At 38.1% G+C, this 21,040-nt stretch overlaps 1 long non-coding RNA gene across 1 annotated transcript in view; it reads right to left on the bottom strand.

Annotated features, from left to right (window-relative positions):
- The window catches only part of LOC137164287 (uncharacterized), an 84,395-nt gene extending 72,997 nt beyond the window's left edge, over nucleotides 1-11,398 (bottom strand). Inside the window, exon 1 of the long non-coding RNA XR_010922984.1 lies at nucleotides 11,249-11,398. This is a non-coding gene — a long non-coding RNA (uncharacterized lncRNA). The remainder of the gene's footprint in view (nucleotides 1-11,248) is intronic.
- Nucleotides 11,399-21,040: the final 9,642 nt, after the last annotated feature.

Here is a 21,040-nt window from a genome sequence, read left to right as displayed (position 1 = left end):
TATCTATAGTACAATAGTGCCTAGAGCCTTGTTGTGCTGATCATTGTACAAACATATTAAGAGACAGACAGTCCCTACACTGAGAGTTTAAAATCTAGAGACAAAGGTAGGCAGAAAAGTAGTATTCAATATTGCCAAATCCAAGCAGTCAAACATTGTGATTCAGATCCCAAAAATCATGAAAATCTTTATTTAAAAAATAAAATAAATAAATTGGAGTTAATGTTTATTTGCCTTCTGACATTGGAGCCTTTAGGTTCTACCCAAGCCACATATTCAAGCTTTTCTCTGCTACCATCAGGTCTGGAAATGCACTTAAAAAAAAAAAAAAAAAAAAAAAAAAGCTGAGATTCTCATGACTCCAAGAAGTTGAGACTTTAAGAAAGACTCCAAATATTGTGAGACTCATGATGCAATTTCAAGAGTGGGCAACACTGAGTGTTATTGCCTCCATTTTATGGAAGATAAATTTATGGAAGAGAAATTGGAACCAGATTTCCGGGCCAGATTTTCAAGTGCTCAACTTGTACAGTTGGAATCAGATTTTCAAAACAGATCAGCTCCTGTTGGGGACCTAATATGACCCAGATTCCCAATAGTGCTTAGTAGCACCCAGTAGCAACCATTATAGCACTTACAGCCAGATTTTCAAAAGAATACAACATCTAACGTATTGATCACTTTTGAATACTTACCTGTTTATTTTGGTGCCTAAATGGGAGCTTAGGCCTTTGGAAAATCCAGACCCAGGACTCTAAGGCCTAGATCCTCAAAGGTATTTAGGTATCCGACTCCCACTGTAGCCATGGGAGTTAGGTGTCTAAATAGCTTTTAGAATCTGGGCCTAAGTGACTTGGTCAAACTCACACAGGGAATCTGTGGTAAGATGAGGAATGATTTCCCATGCCAGATTTAGTCACAGAATCATCCTTCTTTGTCCCTCCCTTTTGCTACACACTCCTTGAAGATAATCAAGTTGTATACATATCAGTGGATATATTCTAGCAAAGAAAACAAATTATGCAACATGTAATGCAGAAGAAGCAGCAGCTCAATTTCAGGTGAGATATGAAAAAGAAAGATTAGGAAACTAGAAAAGGGAAGTCAGGCTAAATGTCAAAGACAGAAAGAAAGTCCTTTTGACTTCAGGCTATACGAGGCTCTTGCTCTGCATGAAACTTACATTGCTAGTAATAGGAGTTGCACATTAGATTCTCTTCTCTGATCTTCAGTGCTGATTTCTTTTCCACGGTGTTGAACTTTATTATACTGGTTTCATGGGCATATACATGCATCAAGTGAGTATCGAACATACACAACAGAACTACAGGCAATGTAGATATGAGAACTGTACCTTCATGTAGAGTTCTAAAACAAAGCCAAGTAAATGGGTGTTGTGGAGAATTGCTCTGCTGGGATTTGAGGAGACTGAATCCAAGCCAAGCCAGGGGAAAATGACTTTCTATTTGGCTTCTTACACTGTGGTCATCACCGTTCTGAATGCACCTCCACCACCACCACCAGTGCTCCAGCTGAAATAGGGTCTGGATCATATTTATGTGGAACTGGTGGAGCATATCTCTGCAACGGGTGGAGGTAGAATGTCTTCCTGAACAGCAGTTCCCTAGCTGTTCACGCCGTGCACAAAATGGAACTAAGCCAGCTCTGTTACCTTCAGGAGTTTCCCACAGACCCTACCTTTCACCCAAAGTTAATAAAAACTACACATCTCTTTCCCCCTGAGAGATGACTACAGTGTGGATCTGACCCACAGCCCATTGAAGCCAGTGGGAGTTGCCTTGTTGGATTAGGTCCTAAATGACTGGTGACATACTTACTCTGGGCCAGATTGTGCTACCCTAATGGGACTATTCGTTAGAGGAAATGCTTGGCAGGATGTAGAGTGTGAGATTGTGAAATCTGAGGTTTACCAGCTCAAAGCAGCTTATATTTCACCCCGGACAAAGTTGGGTCATAGTTTTTATGTAACCTGTTTTCGTTTATCCTCTGTAGCTTTCTTTCTGTGTGAATGGTCTAACAATCACTATAACCCAAAAAATGAAATAAACAAAATCAGGTTGGTCACAAACTGAATTTTAGTGGTTGAATTTGGAATAAAATTAACAAAAACAAAAAAACAAACTACCAAAATCTCCTGGATATTGTAGAGACCTAAATAATATTAAATAAAGTAAGTTTTGTTCTTTTCAATGCTTATTGATTATGTTTGAAATAAAACCTTTGGTTTCACACTTACTGGAGATTTTCAAAAGTACCTCAGGAATTTAGGAGCATAAATTCCATTGAAAGACAATAGGAATATGATCCTAAATTCCTTAGGTACCTTTGAAAATCTACCCTATAGTTTTTAAATAGTGAATCTACATTAACTAGATTTTGTTCTAGCTAAATATGTAGGCTTGTTCTAACTTCTTTTAATATGTAATACACACACATACAGGGGATAGCAAATTAAAATAACTGGTACAGCAAAGCAACTATAGCTAGATTGATTTAAGAGGGTATAAAAATCATCATAAATAAACAATATGCAATATTTAGAAAAACTTGTGGCAAGAAAAGCAACTTTAAAAAATAATCCAATTTGCACAGCATGTAGAAAACATGGAAGGAAAGTTTTATAATGCCTAACGGCACTGAACAGGTAAAAAGTAGCTTTAAAAAAAAGAAAAGATAGAAATAAATGATTTTCCAGTACCTGGAAATGCATTTACATTGAAACATATATTAAACAACTCCGCAAGGGACTGACGAAGACTGGTGTAACTCTGATTTAGTTTTGTGTTCTGCACCTTTAATTCTCTAGGGATCTGGCACCAGATTCGTAGCTGCCCTATGGCCACTTTCCATTAGCTAAGACAGAGCAAAAGGTTTGCAGATCAGGCTAAGACACAATGGTGACTAAAATCAGTGCCGGGAGCATAGCAGGGATAGATCCTGGGTGGCAGCAGGCTTGGCTAGGATGGTTCAGTTCCCTGGTGATTTTCCAGTTCACTAGGTGCTATTCCACAGGGAATGTAAATTAGGGCAGCCTGCCCGCACTGACTGCCAACCACGGCTCTATTGCTCTGGCATTGGGGAGGTGCCTGCTCTAGTACAGAGGTTGGGATGGAGTTGCCCCCCCCCCGTGTTTTGCTGAAGGTGAACGACTCCTGTTTTGTATATAATTATCACAACCTATTACAGAAGTGAAACACACAGTGCTTCTTCACAGAAGGTAACATTTTTAAAGTCTCCTAAGACACTTGAGCTAATGGGTTCCCAGGCGCTGTTGAACATTTTACCTCTTTTTCTTTATTTTTCCTTAATCTAAAACGAAAAGTTATTTTATAATGACGTTATATGGTGACAAAAACCATAGTGGGAGTTCTAATGACGAGGATAGGATCAAAAGACAACACAGAGCTCAAAGAAAGTACAGAGGCACTGGAGGGAAAGGGCCCATCTATAGAAAGGTTTCCAGTCAAAAAAAAAAAAAAAAGAAGAAGAAGAATTTGGATCATATCTTCAGAGAACTGAAAAAAATAAATTTTCCTACAGAGCCTCCTTTAAATAGTGTGTCCTTAATTTATTCTAATTTCCTGCATGTGTTTTTAATTAATTGTTTATTGTACCTCTGAAACCTTTATGAAAGTCTTTTGGTTGAGCTATACGGCAATGCCACCAAATATGCCCATATCCAAGTCTCTCAGAGTGAAATTCTGTACAATAACCCAGCACCAGCTCAAGGCCTAAGCATGAATTCTCATGTAAGTCCTGTCCTGAGAGGCTCGCACCATTATTCTTATCATCATTTTTAAAAGAACCCCTCTCAAAGCGCACGGAAGAGAAAAAAAATACTGTGCTGTAAAAGAAAGCGTGTTTTGAACTCCAATTTCAAATGTCTTTCAGACTTCCATCTAGCAAGCTGAGAGAAATGAACAAATCCCATGTTTTGCATCTGGATGTTACTCAAAAGTCAGAGTTCTTCAGTGCCTGTGCATTTCTAGTTTCAGTTAAGTCAGAGTTAATATGTTTCACAAAGCTGTTGATTTTGATTGTTTTGAATTGTTTTTGGTCACAAAAGTTTATTCATGTCTCAGGCACTTCAGCTGTCTTGAATAAAGAAAAATCTAGCCAATAATGCATGCACTTGCCTGTGTTTTGTTTAATTATACTGGCACTTAAGAACAATGCAGCATTTTCCAGACAGTTCTCTTCAAAAATAAAAATACAAAGTAATTTTTGAAAGATTCAAGCCTGTAAAGAATCAGTCTTGAAAAAAAGATTTAAGCCATTGCTGAGAAAATCAGAAACTTGTCAACATAAAATGAATTCCATTGATATTTATTATACCAGCGAGATTACATTTCCATTTTTTACTTTTTCCATTTTGAATTTGAAATCCTACTCCAAACTGTGATTACATTTTTACTACAAACATATGGATGGCCTGGCCTTAGATTCCCCAGGGACCTTCAATATTAGATTTCATTTTTTCTTCCTCTGTCTCTTACACTGTAGGGATTGACAGTTGCCTCTCAGACAGGATATTCTCTGTGAGCCAGATTCTACTGTCAGATACACTGGTGTAAATCAAAAGTAATTCCTGTGGAGTGACTCTGGATTTGCACTTATTTAATTGGCAGCAGAATCTGTCCTTGTGTCACCATGTTTGTTTGCAAAGATCAATGGCCCTCAATATTAATAATGTGCTGACTCTTTGTTTTTGTCTTTTCCCTCCTCAGACATATCTTGGAACCATATAACTAACGTGCTGATGTTCCAAGCAAAGGGGTATGTATGCCATGGTGGATTTTATTGCTTTGGTTTGACTACAAAGATGGAAACATAACTCTCTTCTAGTTTTCCTTTCAGGGTTTGCCAAGGCTACTGATCTGACATCTAAGCGCCCTCCTTCTATTACATTGCTGTTAAAGAGCACGCTCCTCATCCTTCCCTCACCAGTCAACCAATCTGACAAGAACAGAACACCCATTCTCATGATTCTGTTACGATAGCTCAAATTACTATGCTAATGTTTCGTAGGCATGCAGCAATCATGACATTTCTCAACCATTTTTGAATTGTGACTTTGCATCCGGCAGGCCTCCTAGTCTGCAGAAACAATAATTTCTGCCTATTGTACATGATGCTACTCTCCTTTCATTTCTGGTGTGATCCCAGCTACCAGAAGAGCCTTGGCTCCTAACATTAGATATGGAGTTGCTAGCTTTTATTAAGAAATAAGGCAGATGATTGACTCTTTTTGTCACTCTTTGTTGACTGGCTTGTTGCTACCATCAAGTGACAAAGCATCATGAAATAGCTACAAAAAGATTTTCAATGAGAAAATAAATGCTTTAGTTTGTTCTAAGAATTTCATGTTGAGGTTTTAGGGTTCAAACTCATACACAACATAATTGGCATGCAAATTTATCATCTGAAAGGAGCACATTGGGCAACAATACAGACCTTGCAGATCCAAAACCATTTCCACTTAAAAAAATGCATCTGGAAGATGTTTTCTCCAGTTATAACCCTTGACGTATAGAGACACTAGTAAAAGTTGCCCCATACGCAAGCACAATCAATGCAGTGTGCTTGTTTGCCATTGAGGGAAAACAATATAATAATAATAAAAACAATAAAATTATTAATTATTATTTAGCATTGAATGTGCTCACAATAATAAAACACTCCTTGTCTTGGAGAGCTTACAGTTTAAAACGGGAAAAAAAACAAAAAACAAAGAAGACAGGACACTTGCAAAAGTCCAGTTGTGGAGACAATTTAGAGCTATTGAGTTCTTCTTTGGTCTTCTCCCCTCATAAAGAATATCTTGGATCAATTCATAACCAGTGAAGGATCATGGTAGCCCTGATAAGAGATGTCTGTATAGTCAGGATCTGATCTAGGCCAGGTTCCTGAAGGCGTATGCCCATATGTATCTTAACACCAGGTCAGGATCTGAGTTTATAACATAGATTTATGTTGCTTATAGCTAAAGCATGTCACACAATATTATCTCCTGTCTAATCAAAACCCTGTAATTTAATACAGTATTGCTAAGTCACAGAAATCACAGAAATAGGGTTAAAAAGCATGAGATTTCTTAAAAATAATAAATGCGAGGTTCTTTTTATTTGCCTGCTGGGTTTTCAAACTTTTCCCCACAAGCAGTAGGGCTAGAAACATTCTGTCTTTTTAAACAAAAGCCAAGGTTCTTTCATATTCACATGAACAGCAGTAGCTGGAGCTTTAAGAAAAACAGCAGAGATCAGCAGACTCACCATAAAGTCTTGAGTTTGCAACACTGGCAATAAACTGATTCATTCAAAATAAAATGCACAACATCGGAGTTTAAACAAGACAATATTCAAGTGCATTCAGTCAAGTAGGAAAGCCTGTGAAATTCACTCATGCGGCCCTATATTTCAAATTTAGCCCTAGGCAGAATAACTACAAGCTAGTATCATCCCAGGCCATGATAGTGCCAAAGTAAACTAATTTTTATGGCATTATCAACTTGTGGATTTTCAAAGGAACATTCTTCCCTGATTTCTCATCAGATCTGAACAAGAGTGAAGGGACATTGCAACTGAAATATCTTCTTATCCACTAGAGGGAGTTACCTTCTTGTTAGGATATAGTATAAAGGCACAAAGGCAGTTCAAAGAAAAAGTTCTGCATGCATTTGAGTTGCTAAGTAACATTCACGTTGCACATTACCTACCAAAAATAATAACCTGTTTGTTCATTTAATGCTTATATGTAAAAATGACACATTATGTAACAAATTAATTTTTAAATTGAATGGCAACAGAACACACGTTATCTTACTACAAAGTTCATTCTTGTTTAATAAGAGTGCTTAATAAACTCCCAGGAAATTGTTCTAGAAAAATAATTAAAGAGAATAAAGGTTAGATTTGGATTCCTGGCAAAGTTGTATTGCATTTACATCCCTTAAAACATGAATCCCATTAACCTTTCAGGAAACAATGTTAAATTGTTTTCAGTTAATTGTCATTCTAATTAAAACTGAGTCATAAAAAGAAGTCACATATTTAATGCTATATCTATGCCTACACACACACACATATGATTTTGCATTCTTCTTTATTTCATACTCTATCAGTAAGGACAATACTGTCAAGAAATAAGTGCTTCAAGGGATTGCCATCTAAGTACAAGCTTAACCTTTAAACATATGAGTAGTTCCATAGATGTCAACAGAACCTACTCAAATGCTTAACTTTAGGCATGTGCTTAAGTGATTTGTTGTATAGGGGCCTGAATCCTTCATTCACACAAAATTATAATTCAAATGTGGTAGTACATAGTCACAGTTTGGGCAAAGGCACTGGATTTTTAATTTAACTAATTTATTAGATGCATATTTAGTTTAACTCATTTATTACATGCATAGTTTACTATTTTTAGTAAATTTTTTAAATTTAAGGGTAAAAATAGTGTTTATATGCCTTTAAAAACTCTTTATCGGAAAACAAAAATCTTACAGCTCAACTGTGAACACTTGCACAGTGGCCTCCTACTCTAGAGAAGTGATACAGAATTTAACTGCAAAACATTTTTAAAAGGAACTTAATGGGAAACTTGGGTATAAAACTGAACTCCTCAATATTTCGAACAGACATGAATTTAGGCAATATTCCTGATATCACAGCAAAAAACCTTAATAATGTGATTTAAATATACCCTAAATTATAAGGCCCTCTTAAGTTTTGTTAAAGAACAATCACCAGAGTTAACAGAAACAAGCATGTTTGTAACAAGGGGTTAAGTGCAATGATTTTGTTTCCCAGCTGTGCTCTAGCGCTTACTGCCCATATCTCAGTTGGCTCAATCTGCTGATCCTGCTGAATTGCTCAAGGCTTAAATATCCTGGATGGCATTTGAACTTCTTAAGCACTTGTTCTGGAAATCTTCCTACTGGCTGCTTTTATCAGCCAGAACATTCTGATCTATTCCCTCTGGAAGATTATTGTTTTAATATATCACAATTCTGTCAGTGAGAGAGGCAAAGTCTGCCTCTTATAAGAGAAACCAGGGGTTCTACTCCCTCGTTTGTGTTTCCCCTGAGATCTGTACCTATCTCACAGACGCTACCGGAAGCAATGAGTATCATGTCTATTGTCTCTGCTCATTTACATTGCCCAAGCAGCTTCTGCTGGTCCCTGGAGAGCACTGGCCCCAGAGAAGTCATGTTTCCCATAGCTCCCAAAACTGTGGCTGTCCCATGAGTCCCTCTAAAGGGGTATCAGAACATGGAGGGGAAAGCAGCACTGCTGCTTTTCCCCCAAATATATTTGGCTGAGAATCTCTCTTCCGTAAAACTGACCCTCATGGCTCTGTAGAACACAAATGCCAGAGGAAAGGATTATAAATGTGTGAATGGGGTGGGAAGGGAGCATCCTGGCTTGATAAAACTCCCCCTTCACTGGATTCACAGATGGAAGCACTGGGGGCTTTAGTTATTTATGAATAGAAAATTGCTTCCAAACACAACATAAAAGGTAGAGCTGCAGAGATAAGCTTGTTAAAAGCTGATTTTATCTGGCAGCCTTGTAGAACTGGTCAAAAAATGTCAAAACACTGTCAATTTTTAATTTGGTTATGCTTGGTTTTATTTTATTTTATTTTTAAAAGTGAAATGTGTTTTTAACTAAATACATTTTCACAAAAAAATCCATGTTCATTGACCATTTTTTGATTTTCATTAAAAACCAAAGAATGTTCAGTTTGGGGTGGTCTTTTTTTAAAAAAAAACAAAAACAAATAAATAAATTTCCAAACCAGCTCCACTGCCTTGCATTCTGCTTTCAGGTAGCACAGGTGCTTTTGCTGCAGTCTAACCCATGGCAATTCTGCTTTAGCCTATGTATCCCACTTTATTCCCAGAGAGCTGCTGAATAAATGACTTCCACATTCCTTGAACACTCTGTTTTATTAGTTTTAAGCTGCAGGTTCTGTTCTGGGCACAAGCTGAAACAGAAGATGCTCACCTGGTATAAAAAAAAATGTTGCAATGGAGTTTGAACCTGCAGAGCTGTGACAATGAATGGAGTGAGTGGAAATATGTAGAACAGCAGATGGAGTTTAATGTCATAGTTTTCTGTTGAAAAGTAGAGGATTTTGACCTAGTGCAGCAGCCCCCAAAGCCTGAAAACTGTAATTAACTTTGACTAGAATGCAGCAGACTAATGGATTTCCTATGTAGCCTATCATTTAATTTAAAATATAATGAAACTGAAAAACTCCCTGTCCTAACTGCAGGTTGTGGCAGCACAGCAGAAAGGAACATAGGGAGTAGGTGGGTGTACTCTTAAAACATAGCAGAATCTTGTTGGAAGGAAACACATTTCTTTGTAAGAATGCAATGGAGATGGTGAAAAGAATGATGAAGAACTTCTAAGAGTGCAAGAACAATATTTAAAACTGAATAGACCAGAAAAAGTGCATTACTGTCTGGGGATATACAGGACCATTTAGCAAGCCACTTTCACACCACTTCAGATGTAGAAGCAGGCTACCCAATGCAACAGTGGGCTCAGTGATTCAGTGAGCTGCTCAGGGCTTGCTCAGCTCCTACCTGCTAACCCCTGACCTTCCCTTGCAGTGGCCCTGCAGTAGGGTAACTGACATACAGAGGATTATGCCAACATTTCCAGAAGTAATCACTAATTTAGGGAGTCTCAGTCTTTGGGTGTATAAATTGGGATACCAAGAAGTTCCAATGGGTCCATAAAATCAGAACATGTAGATCTAAATGACCTGCATGGGACGTGCTGCATTCTAGTGTATTTAGCTAGGGCCTTACATTCAGGTGTCGTGAACTCTAATCTTGCTCCTAATATTTACACACTGTGACTACCTAACTCTATAAGACTCAGTGCCCCCCATCTTATGGATGAAACTAGTACAGCATTTGCCTGCAAATGTTTCAAAGTCTGGTTAAATACCATTTGAAAAGACCTATTAAATACAAAGTATTTGTAGATTTCTAAGCCAGAAGGGATCATTGTGATCATTTAGTCTGACCTCCAAGGTAATATAGGCCATATAATTTCCCAAAAATAATTCCTAGAGCATATCCTTTATTGCTTTAAAGATGGAGTGATGGAGATGGAGAATCCATCACAACCCTTGGTAAATTGTTCTAACAATTAGTTACTCACCTTTAAAAATATATGCCTTAGTTCCACTCTGAATTTGTCTAGCTTCCACTTCCAGCCATTGGATTGTGTTATACCTTCCCCTGCTAGATTGACGAGCCCATTATTATGTTAGTTCCCCATGTAGGTATTCAGACTATAATCAAGTCACCCCTTAACCTTCTCTTTGTTAAGCTAAATAAAGTATTAAAAAACATGCCTCAAAGAGCTCAATCTAATCATTCTTGTGGCACTTCTCTGAACCCTCTCCAAATTATCAACATTCTTGAATTGTGGGCACATAGTATTACAGCAGCAGTTGCATCAGTGCCAAATATAGAGGTCAATATAACCACTACTCCTATTCAGGATTCCCCTCTGTATGCATCCCAGGATCTCATTTGCTCTTTTGGCCACAGAGTCACTCTGGGAACTCATGTTCAGCTGCTTATTCATCACAACTCTCAAATCTTTTTCAGAGTCACAGCTTCCTACCACAGAGTCCCACAGCCTGGAACTACGGCCTATATTCTTTGTTCCTAGATGTATACATTTACCTTTAGCTGAAATAAAACACACATTTTTTGCTTGCACCCAATTTACCAACTGATTCAGATCGCTGTGTATCAATGACCTGTCCTCTTCATTATTTGCCACTCCCCCAATTTGTGTATTGTCTGCAAACTTCCTCAATGATGATTGTATGTTTTCTTCCAGATTATTGATAAAAATATTAAATAGCATAGGGCCAAGAAACAATAGCTGAGGAAGCCTGCTGGAAACACATGTGCTTGATGAGGATTCCCTATTTGCAGTTACATTTTGAGACCTATCAGTCAGCCCTATTTAATCCATTTAATGTGGCCCATGTTAATTTTATATCATTCTAGTTTTTTAATCAAAATGTTGTGTAGTACCAAGTCAAAGGCCTTACAGAAGTCTAAGATTATTATATCAACACTATTATCTTTATCAATCACACTTATGATTTCATAAAAGAAAAAATATCAAGTTAGTCTGACAGGATCTATTTTCTACAAACCCATATTGATTGGCATTAATTACATTACCTTCCTGTAATGTTCCCCTCTGCAATCTGGGCTGGCATATCGCTGTGTCACCCCAGTTCCCCACTCCTGGAGCCCATCTTGCACTTGCCCTGCTGTGTAAACCCCACACTCCTGGGTCAGTTTATGCACAGCCTCTTCCAGATAAGTGGCTCCTATTTTAGTGAGTGAGTGCTTCCGTCTAGTCCCTCATAGGATTATGGAGTGAAGTGACCCCCAGCCAACATCCCCAGTCCCAGATGCAACCCTAGGAACTGCCGTCTTACAGAGTTCAGTTGTGCCCACCGGGCTCTGCAAGCTGATTGGTTAGTCAATTTATCAAAGAAATTGATATGCACCAGCTCTGTCAGTCTAAATGAAGTTGCTACACACACTCAAACCATATGCAGTGCTTTATATAAAACAAACAAATAAATTAATTAAGTATAGGAAGATTTTAAGTGATTATAAGCCAGAATAATATGAGTAGGATTGATCAGGAAGAAATAAAACAAATTACATACTAAACTAAACTTAACACTTCAGTAGCCATACAGTCTTTGATGGTTAATCTTACCACACAGGCCTTCCCTCCTCCCTGGGCAGTCTGTCAGTTGCTTGTTGTTGCTTTGTAGATGGATTCTGAGTGAGAGCTCCAGAGACAAAAATGCCACTGGCCTTTAACCTGTTTCCTCGTCACCCCTTTGGGTCAGGTGATCAGCCATGTCCGGCAATGGCATGGTTTCCTCCACCTGAGTCAAATGAAAGTTGCCTTATGAGGTGCTCAGGCCAGTCTATTGTTTCTGTATGCATGCCTCAGCAAGGTGTGAACTCTCACTTTTCTTTGTGTTTGCCTGGATCTATTCAAGCCATGTGAGACACACATTTGGGAATATTGCATAGCAGAGTTTCATATCTATACATACGACATTGCAGAAAACATACTACCATAATTATAATGTTCAGTATGTCATGAGCATTCCAAAAGCATCTTACATGACATACTTTGCATTGGACAGTACACAGTTATACTCTAAGGGTGAACATAAATGACACACAAATCACACCATAAGGGTGAACATGGGGTACAGCGGGTCACACATCCTTTAATTCTTTGTTACACAATTAGGATCAGTATTATTTCAGCCAGTCAATGGTGGAGGTGAAATGTTCTTAGGAGTTCCCAGTTTCCATTACTGCAAGACTAATACTTTGAACACTTTTTAAAAGCTTATTTGGATTATCTCCGCAAACTAGGCATTTCATTATGCAGTTAGGGCCCAGGCCTGCAGGGTGCTGAACACTCTGGTCCCATTCCAACATGTGATTGTTTTTTCAATGGGACTACTGGTACTTAAAGTTAAGCCTGTGCTTAAGTGTTTTGCTAGATCAGGGCCAGAGTGCTCAGCACCTTTCAGGAGTGAGCCCTTAAATCGCTGCATAGGTGCTAGGGCCATGTTAAAACTGACACATCAAAATAATGCAGGGGATTTTCAAGTATACGTATTTTATAATTAAATATTTTGAAACTACTCAAAACACATTCTTCTCTTTATGATTTGTGTACATGTAACATTTTAACTGTAAAGGGTTGAGCCTTTTTTGAGTAGCCTATTCCCTGCAACTTACCCCTCCACTTCCCCCAAACATCAGAACAATTTCTTATATTGGGAGAATGAGTTCTTCTCCCTTGTCTCTTAACTTGGAAACAGCAGACAGGATTTTATTCAAACCTTCAAAAAAATTCCTTAATTTTGTTTCTACATTGGGGATCTTTCTTATGCATTCCCCAGAACCTATTTCTGTGGTACCATCCTATTGTGAAAGAGCTGCAGACCGATGGATAACCAGGTTCCTTATCTCCTGCTTCCAGTCTAGCACATTGTCCAGTGTTCTGCTCTTAGCAGAACAAAACTGAAAATTTAAACGCAAAGACACAAATACTCTTTATATTTTTCATATTTACACCTCCCCTTCAAGGGATTGGCCTTCCTGTGAGTACCAAACTCAAAGTTTGAGGGTCAGAAGCTTACTGTGACTTTAATTTTCCTGTAATCATTTTCAGAACCATATTGCTCCCACATGATTTAAAAATAATATTTACAGTGAAGATAGCAAGCCAAATCCTTCTCTTGGTATCATTCCAGTTGTCTACACACAGGTATTGTTAAACTTCAGACATTTTTATATCATGCTTCGAACTTGTTAATCATTTCCCCTGTATCATTTTTTGAGTGATGATAAACTTCTGAAATGCATTTTTTTAAAATCTGTACTTGCTATAAGTAAAATTACTTCCAAAATATTGAGTGCATTTATTTTCCCAAATGGTTCTGAATTCAAATATACTGGCTATAAATAATTTCTGAGGCTCATGTAATATTTATGGAAGAAATCTGAAACCTGATTTAATGTTTGCAAAAGCAAATCACTGAGAGAGCACAGATTACTTTGCCACTGAACCATAGAGAGCTAATATTTTTGTTTGCAGATTGTGAGCGTGTCACCAATCACAGGACTGGCACAAGAGCCAATGGCAGCAACACTGAGCTGGCCAGGCTGCCATTGTTGGGCGCTCAGATACTATGATGATGCAGGTCATACAAGCACTTTAGATAACGATGTTGTGCTTGTCGGCATGAGTGGCTGATGGAGCCTGGAGCAACCTGATGACATGGTGAGACTATTAGCAACCAAATGGGGCCCCACACATTAAATCAACCAGGCACAATGCCATCTGAGAGTAACATGAGTCAGAAGCAGATTAAACTGAGTTAAAAGAACTTAAATACATGATTGTCACACTATTCATAAAAGGAGTTTCAATTGCAAAATTCCATCCAAGTCAATGAAAAGTTAGATGATAATCATTGCTAATGCACAGGACACTGCACACCACTTAAGATCTGTGGAGGGGCGGGCAGAGAGGATTGCGGGCAGAGACAGAGGTTGATACAAGAGATTTTTAAAGCTGCTCTAGCCCACATAAGGAGACCAGCACCAGATACAGCATTTAGCCATATAGCTGAAAAGCAGGCAGACAGGGATAAAAACGACAAAGATTGTATCTGTTTTGATTAGAAAAACAAAATTGGTGACAGTATCAAGATATGTAGGCATGAACAGCAATATAGTTAGTTTTAAATTTAAAGCTTCTGATAAGTAGTAATTAATGATAGTTTAGAGTAAGTTTTAGTGAGAAATCCAAAATGGTGGCCGATGATGTCATCACTAAGACAGAAGAAAAAAAGGAAAACAAAATGCAGGTATTAAGAAACTGACTAATAGCAGGAAGGTAGAATAGGGTGAAATAAAGGTCATTCCTAATACCTGCAGGGAGGGGTCAGTAGATGAGAAGGAGGAGCCAAGTTCAAAGTAAACAAGGGAAGCTAAGTACCATGTCAGATAGTTGATTGATTAAAATGATATCACCTTGGAGGAGGGTCCGAAGGAGGTCCAAATTTGAGGTTAAACAAGGTGAAGTTAATTAGCATACTGAGCAGCTGATTGGTTAAAAATGATCTGACCCCTGGGAGTGAAGATACTGTTGATTGACATTAAGAAACCAACCAATCAGAAAGGATCAGAAAAAGTCAGAAAAATCATATATAAAGCAGGGAACTGACAGACTTGAGTGTGGGTGATTGTAGAAGGAGAAGACCACCTTGACAGCAGATAAAGCAGAAGCCACGAGCAGCAAGGAAGCAGGAGAACATCTTAAGAACATTACACTACAGCAGCAGTGGCAACAATGGAATATTTACAGAGCAGAAGGACCATTGAGAAAATACAGAGGGATTAAATCAAGGGAAGAAGTATGATTTTTCCTTAAAAATAAAGAATGCATGTGTATGATTGTAAATAAAGCTGGATGCCTAGGCTTGAATGATCTCTAACCCAACCCATTTTGATCAACTCATAGAACGTTAGTTAGTTTGTAGTAGTATTAGTAAGTGTTCTATTGCAATGTCACTGTATACATATGTATAGGGGAGTTGTATGTTATATTGCAATAAGTTTGGTATTCTAATACAACACTGTATTAAGGCTTTCTACATATGTATGCAGGATTTCTTTATATTATATTTTACAACATTATATGTTTAATATGCCCCAAAGCAATTAAGAATTCATAACATTGTAATATGTACTAAGAAAATGTTACATGATATTGTGAGTATTATATTACAATTTTAGAATTTTGTTATATAATTTGTTATAGAATTTTTATATATATTTATATATTTTCAATTGACTTTTTTTAATTTAAAATCCAATTGTATTAAAATTAACATTTAAAGAGAAACATTTTTGTTTTCAAAGAATTTACTGTTTGTCAATCCTTTGAGCGGAGGGCTGTATCAGTGTCCACTCAAGGGTAAACTGAGGCAGGCAGATCTAGGGAGTTTTTCAATTATTTAAATGAGGAACCCCTGGTAAACCCTTGTAAATCCCCTAGGGAAGACCACTTTTTGCCTGTTTATAGAAGTAGTGCCTGGATTGGCTCATTAGTACACCCAAGCCAGTAGGGGATCTTGTGGGTCCAAAAGTTTTAGGGTAACAAGGTAGGCTCCACGCAGGTTGTGAACAGACTAGCACAGGGAGAATGTAGAATAGGCTGCAGGAAGGGAGCGGTAAGACCTAAGACTACATTGATTCAATGGCCCAAAATCCCCACATCAGTGATGCTTAGGAGACCCTATTCTGGTCCCTTGCACAGGGAATCTATTGCATCCTACTAGTGGGATGGTGTGACACCGAACCAGCGAGGGTTAAGCAACCAGCAGGCTAGGGGAACTGAAAGCAACCCTTATGGACATATTAGATGACTATTGAAATGGTAAAACAGGGCCATTCCTTTGTAGATCAAAGGCATGTTAAGTAGATTAGAATCCTTGATATGTAGGCCTTTATTTTTAGAGGGTCAAAAGTAGATACTAATTGTATTTGTCTGCGTTTACCTGTATCTTGCTAGAAGTTTAACAATGTGACCTCATAATCTTTTAGATACTAAACTTCTGTTCCAGTCTATAATGATTCATTACTGTAATTCTACTGATTCAGAGATCAAAAGGGGATATTATTAGTTAGATGGAATTTGTGGTGTAGTAATATTGTCTTCATTTCTCTTTGAATTTCATGACTCCACATAGTAAAACTACCTGTGAACTATGTGAATGGTTAATTGCCTTACACAAGTAACTAGTAGTATTCATTAGTATATGTCTAGGAAACAGTGATTAGCTTCAAAGCAACAATGTACATTACCTATTCTTCATCCAAGGAAAGCCTGTTGTGATCATTTGCTGTCAAGAGGATTATCTGCTGAATTTAAGCTATAAAAGAAGTTTCAGGCCTGATTCCTGCTATCTCAGATCTGTCTTAAACCTTGACAAGGAAAACCTAAACCCATCAAACAGATCTCCAGCTCTATTCTGGATTAACCTTCAATTCTTATGGAAGAATTTGAACAAATCCTACACATGGACTGCCCATTGGACTATAGCCTTTTAAACTGATTCCAGAAGGATTTTTACAAATCAGCAGCCTCATCTCTGCTATGAAACAGATCTAAGAACAGATCTAAGAATGGTATCCACATCTGTATGTATAATGAGCTTTAAACAATAGCAATGCTTCCTTTTTATTAATAAATCTTAGATTTAGTTAATAAGAACTGGCTATAAGCATGTATTTGGGTAAGATCTGAAATATTCATTGACTTGGTGGGTGACGAGTCAGATCTCTTGGGATTGGTAGAACTTTATATATAGTGAATAAGGTTTTTAGTAACCTTTAATATATTAGACTTGGCTACCTGGGTGGGAAATCAATGGCTGGATTGATTAAAGGGGGACTGTATTTTGGCTTCTAAGTAACCAGTAAAGTATTACAGAAGTTGTCTGGTCACTGGCTTGGTGAAATCTAATTATAAAATAAACCACAAGTTTTGGGGATCATCTGCAGTTAGACCTGCATAAGCATTCTCAGTGTACCCCCTCCAGTGTCATGGTCAGAGATGGGTATACTCTGTCTTTGGATAAGAAGCAGTGAATTTCAGTGAATAATATTGATATTAAAACAAATAAAATCTGGACTGAAAAAATCAGGAAGCAGAAGAATGTCATAATGAAAGAGCTCAACTAAAACGGGGATGGTTTGGAATCAGAAGGCCAGTGCATCAGATAGATGTAAAGTGGTGCTGTGGTAGAGGAAGAACTGAAGAGATGGGGGAGAGGAGAACATCATTTCCACAAGGTTGATTTAAAGCTAAGGGCAATGCAGACAAAAAACAGGACATGAAAATCAGGGATTGTGAAATGTCAGACAGAGACAGGAAAATAAGGAGAGGGAAAGAATTGCAGGCATAAGCCTGAATGACAAATGAAAATGACCCTACTTGACAAGGGGAGTGAATGAAGGCTTTTTGATCCAGAGTCTTATTGACATCATAATTACTTGTGTGTGTGTGTGTGTGTGTGTGTGTGCGCGCGCGTGGGGGGTGGGAATTCCTCCTCAGTATTTACAAGTAGTTCTGGCATGCTGAACTTTAGTACCCAAATAATCATCTCTTGCTGAGGAAGAGCAGTAAAAAGGCCCTTTCTTTTTCTGGAAGAGGAAGCCACTATCCTAGTCCCTGACTTGCATGAGTATAAGGATTTATGACATATAGCATCACCAGGGAGTGTAGAAGGGTGGGAATAAGACTCTTCTCTCCTGCACTAGCTAGCAAACCAAAGTTGGGGGTGTGGAAGGAATGAGGGAAGGGGAAGGCTGGATCGGTGGTTACAATGCTAGCCAGAGAACAGATTCAATTCCCTCCTCTCCCTTCCTGTGTGACCTTGGACAAGTCACTTAGTGTCAGTTTTCCACCTGGAAAATGAGGATAATAATATTTACCTACTGCTAGGGCAGTTGTGAAGCTAAATACATTCATGATTGTGATACTCCTATACTATGGACCATACAAGTATCTTCTGTAGATAATATACATTGCACTCTTCCACTGGCTGTAGCAGAAACACTGCCATGTGCCTCCCAGACCTTGTCTTTCACAGGAAGAAAGCTTTCAGGAGCTGACAGTGTGCAGAGCTCCACCTCCGCTTCCTATAACAGGCTGTTGCTTAGCCACAATATAACCCTTGGTCTTTATCATTTCAGATGTCAACATGTGGTTAGTCCTTCTGTGGGCAAAGGGCCAGAAATGTCTATATGTGATTACCATTCCAGGATGCCTAAATACCATTCTATGCTGACTGCCCAGTTGTAAATAGAAATTGTTTATAGCTTTGATTTCCCCTCAGTGTTGATCACTAAGGTGTCTTCATATTAGTGACAATATTTAAATGACTATTTTTGTGTAAAGCATACAGTACAGTGCTAAATCTCTGCTTAAAATGAAATTTACATGCCGGCAGAGTAGGTTTTGCGAACTAAGGCAATATCCTCAATAGACTTTATGAGAATTTTAAATTAGATTTCTTTGTAATTGTCACTATATTCCTACTTCTATATTTCTTTTCTTAGTGCAGATCCAGAGAGCCCTCCTGTGGCTAATTTAACACCTGTGATGTCTCCCAGTTCTTATTTAGAGCAGTGAAAAAAAATCACTAAGCTTCACATGAAGATTTTTCCCAAACTTTCATTTTGGTTATTACATGTGCCTGAAATTTATGTTTTTGATGATATTTCCCAAGAATGCTTTTTTCTAACTTAAAAAAAAAAGCAAAGAAACTTGAAGAGTCTCCTGAGGTCAGTTTCATGACTGTGACAATATGAATGTAAAATGACAAAGCTGCCTTCACTGAAATGTTTTTTTCTTGTGAATTGTAGTGGAGGAGAGAGGGTATGTGGTGAGGCTCAGGGAAGAAAATAGAGAAATGTATTATGCTATTGTTACTACTTTTCCAAATTGTTCTTCCTAAGGTGATCTAGTGACAAATCACACACATGGAGGCAGAGGTCAAACTACTGGTCCACATCTCTATTGTGACTTGTCCACCCACAGAGCTTCTTAAATAACCTAATGAGAATGGAGGTAAAACTAATACCGGTGCTCCCACAACTTTACATTAAGGGCTTGATCCAAAGCCTACTGAAGTCAATAGGAGTCTTCTGGATAAAGCACCTCACTTAGGTTGCAAAGGTAGCACATTCAAACCACCTGGGGCTCATTTTTAATTGGGAATTATTCTTATCTTCTATTCTTTCAGCATCAAATGAATCAACAGTTAAACTTAATTCTAATTTTGTCTAATTTTTCTTGCCCATTGAAATCCTTGATGGGACTTAGGCATGTGCTTAAATGCTTTTGTGAATCAGTGCTCATCATCACAGCACTGAGGGGCCATGTCTAAACTGTACCTCAGCTATTCAGGATAAAGATCTAGTTCTAATGCAGGCTGTTTTTTCCAGCTATCATAATCTTCTTTCTATAAAACATTTCTAAATCCCTGTAAATGTGCTCAGTGCTTGGGTGAGCTATTTTCTCAAACTTCTTATTTTCGATGCAAAATATTTTAAAATCAGAGCCAGAATCTATTTGGAGACACTTTCCCTTGTTGAAATGTTTTTTTCTTTTAACTCAGCTCGTGTGTTTTTAAATCAGCGAGACTTCATGAGGTGCAGAGCTCCACCTGCATGCAGCACATTTCAGCATTGAGGCCTTTTTCAGCTAATTTAGGGCCAGACTGGGACCCTTCCAGTGGTAACCAGTTACTCACACAAGAACCTCTCACAGTGGGGGTAAGAAGTACACAATCTGACTTTTGATGTGGATGGCTTTAGTGTATTCAAAGCATGATAATGAACGCTTGAGTAACTCCAGTGAGATTTTTTCTTTCCTTTCCATTTATAAGCAGTTTCAAAATGATTTAATACAAGAAGATTGCTCTTCTCAGTAACCATCTCGCCTCCTTTACTAGAGAATCTGTTTATGCTGGAATGGTTCTCTCTCTTCTATTTTTGGTGTTTTCTTTATCTGCAAAGAATCCTCTTTTCAATGAGAGATAGTAAATACTGCAGAAAGAGGTGCTAGCCCAGTCCATTACCTTTTCAAAAGGCATATCATTATTGCATTTAAAATTGGCAGATGAATCTTTTAGCACAGTACAGACAGACATTGACACATCTGTTGTGCCTTGATGTAAATAGCTTATCCCATCAACACTTGTTTCCTAGCCCTTTCCTCTTCTGTTTTACATCTATTGCAAAAACAGCTACTATATTTTTTTCATTTTCTCCCTTTTTCCTTTTCCCTTTCTGTCCTCCTGTGTTTTCCTTGGTCACTTTGCTATTGCTCTTTTTTATATATAGGAACAAAAATAGTTATAGTATCAGTCATTTTCTTAATCTTAAACTTGCAAGTGGTGCTGGTCCTGATCCCCCTGCAATCAAGTAATGGGTTTCATCTGCAGCAAGGGAGATTTAGATTAGATATTAGGAAAAACTTTGTAACTATAAGAGTAGTTAAGATTTGGAATAGGCTTCTAAGGCTTGTGGAATCCCCATTATCAGAGGTTTTTAAGACCAGGCTAGACAAACACCTGTCTTGGATGGGCTAGGTTTAGTTGGTTCATACCTCACTGCAGAGGGTGGAGCTGATGATGACTTTGAGGTCCTTTCCAGCCCTATATTTCTAAGATTCCCTGAAGTCAATAGGGAGCCTTCCCATTGCTTTCATTGGAAGTTGGACTGGGCCCTTGGAGAGGTAAGGGCTGAAAGTTAATATATTAATAAAGCCAATCCATTGACTTTGTTCTATTGGCCATTTATATCTATCACAATTGTGATGGGGGCATCTGCCCCACACTGGCC

This window comes from Emydura macquarii, unplaced genomic scaffold, assembly GCF_026122565.2.
Source record: "Emydura macquarii macquarii isolate MOO-44397 ecotype Brisbane River unplaced genomic scaffold, CSIRO-AGI_Emac_v2 contig_2676, whole genome shotgun sequence".
NCBI lineage: Eukaryota > Metazoa > Chordata > Testudines > Chelidae > Emydura > Emydura macquarii.
The sequence above is the reverse complement of the archived record's forward strand: the minus strand, read 5'-3'. Positions and strand labels throughout refer to the sequence as shown.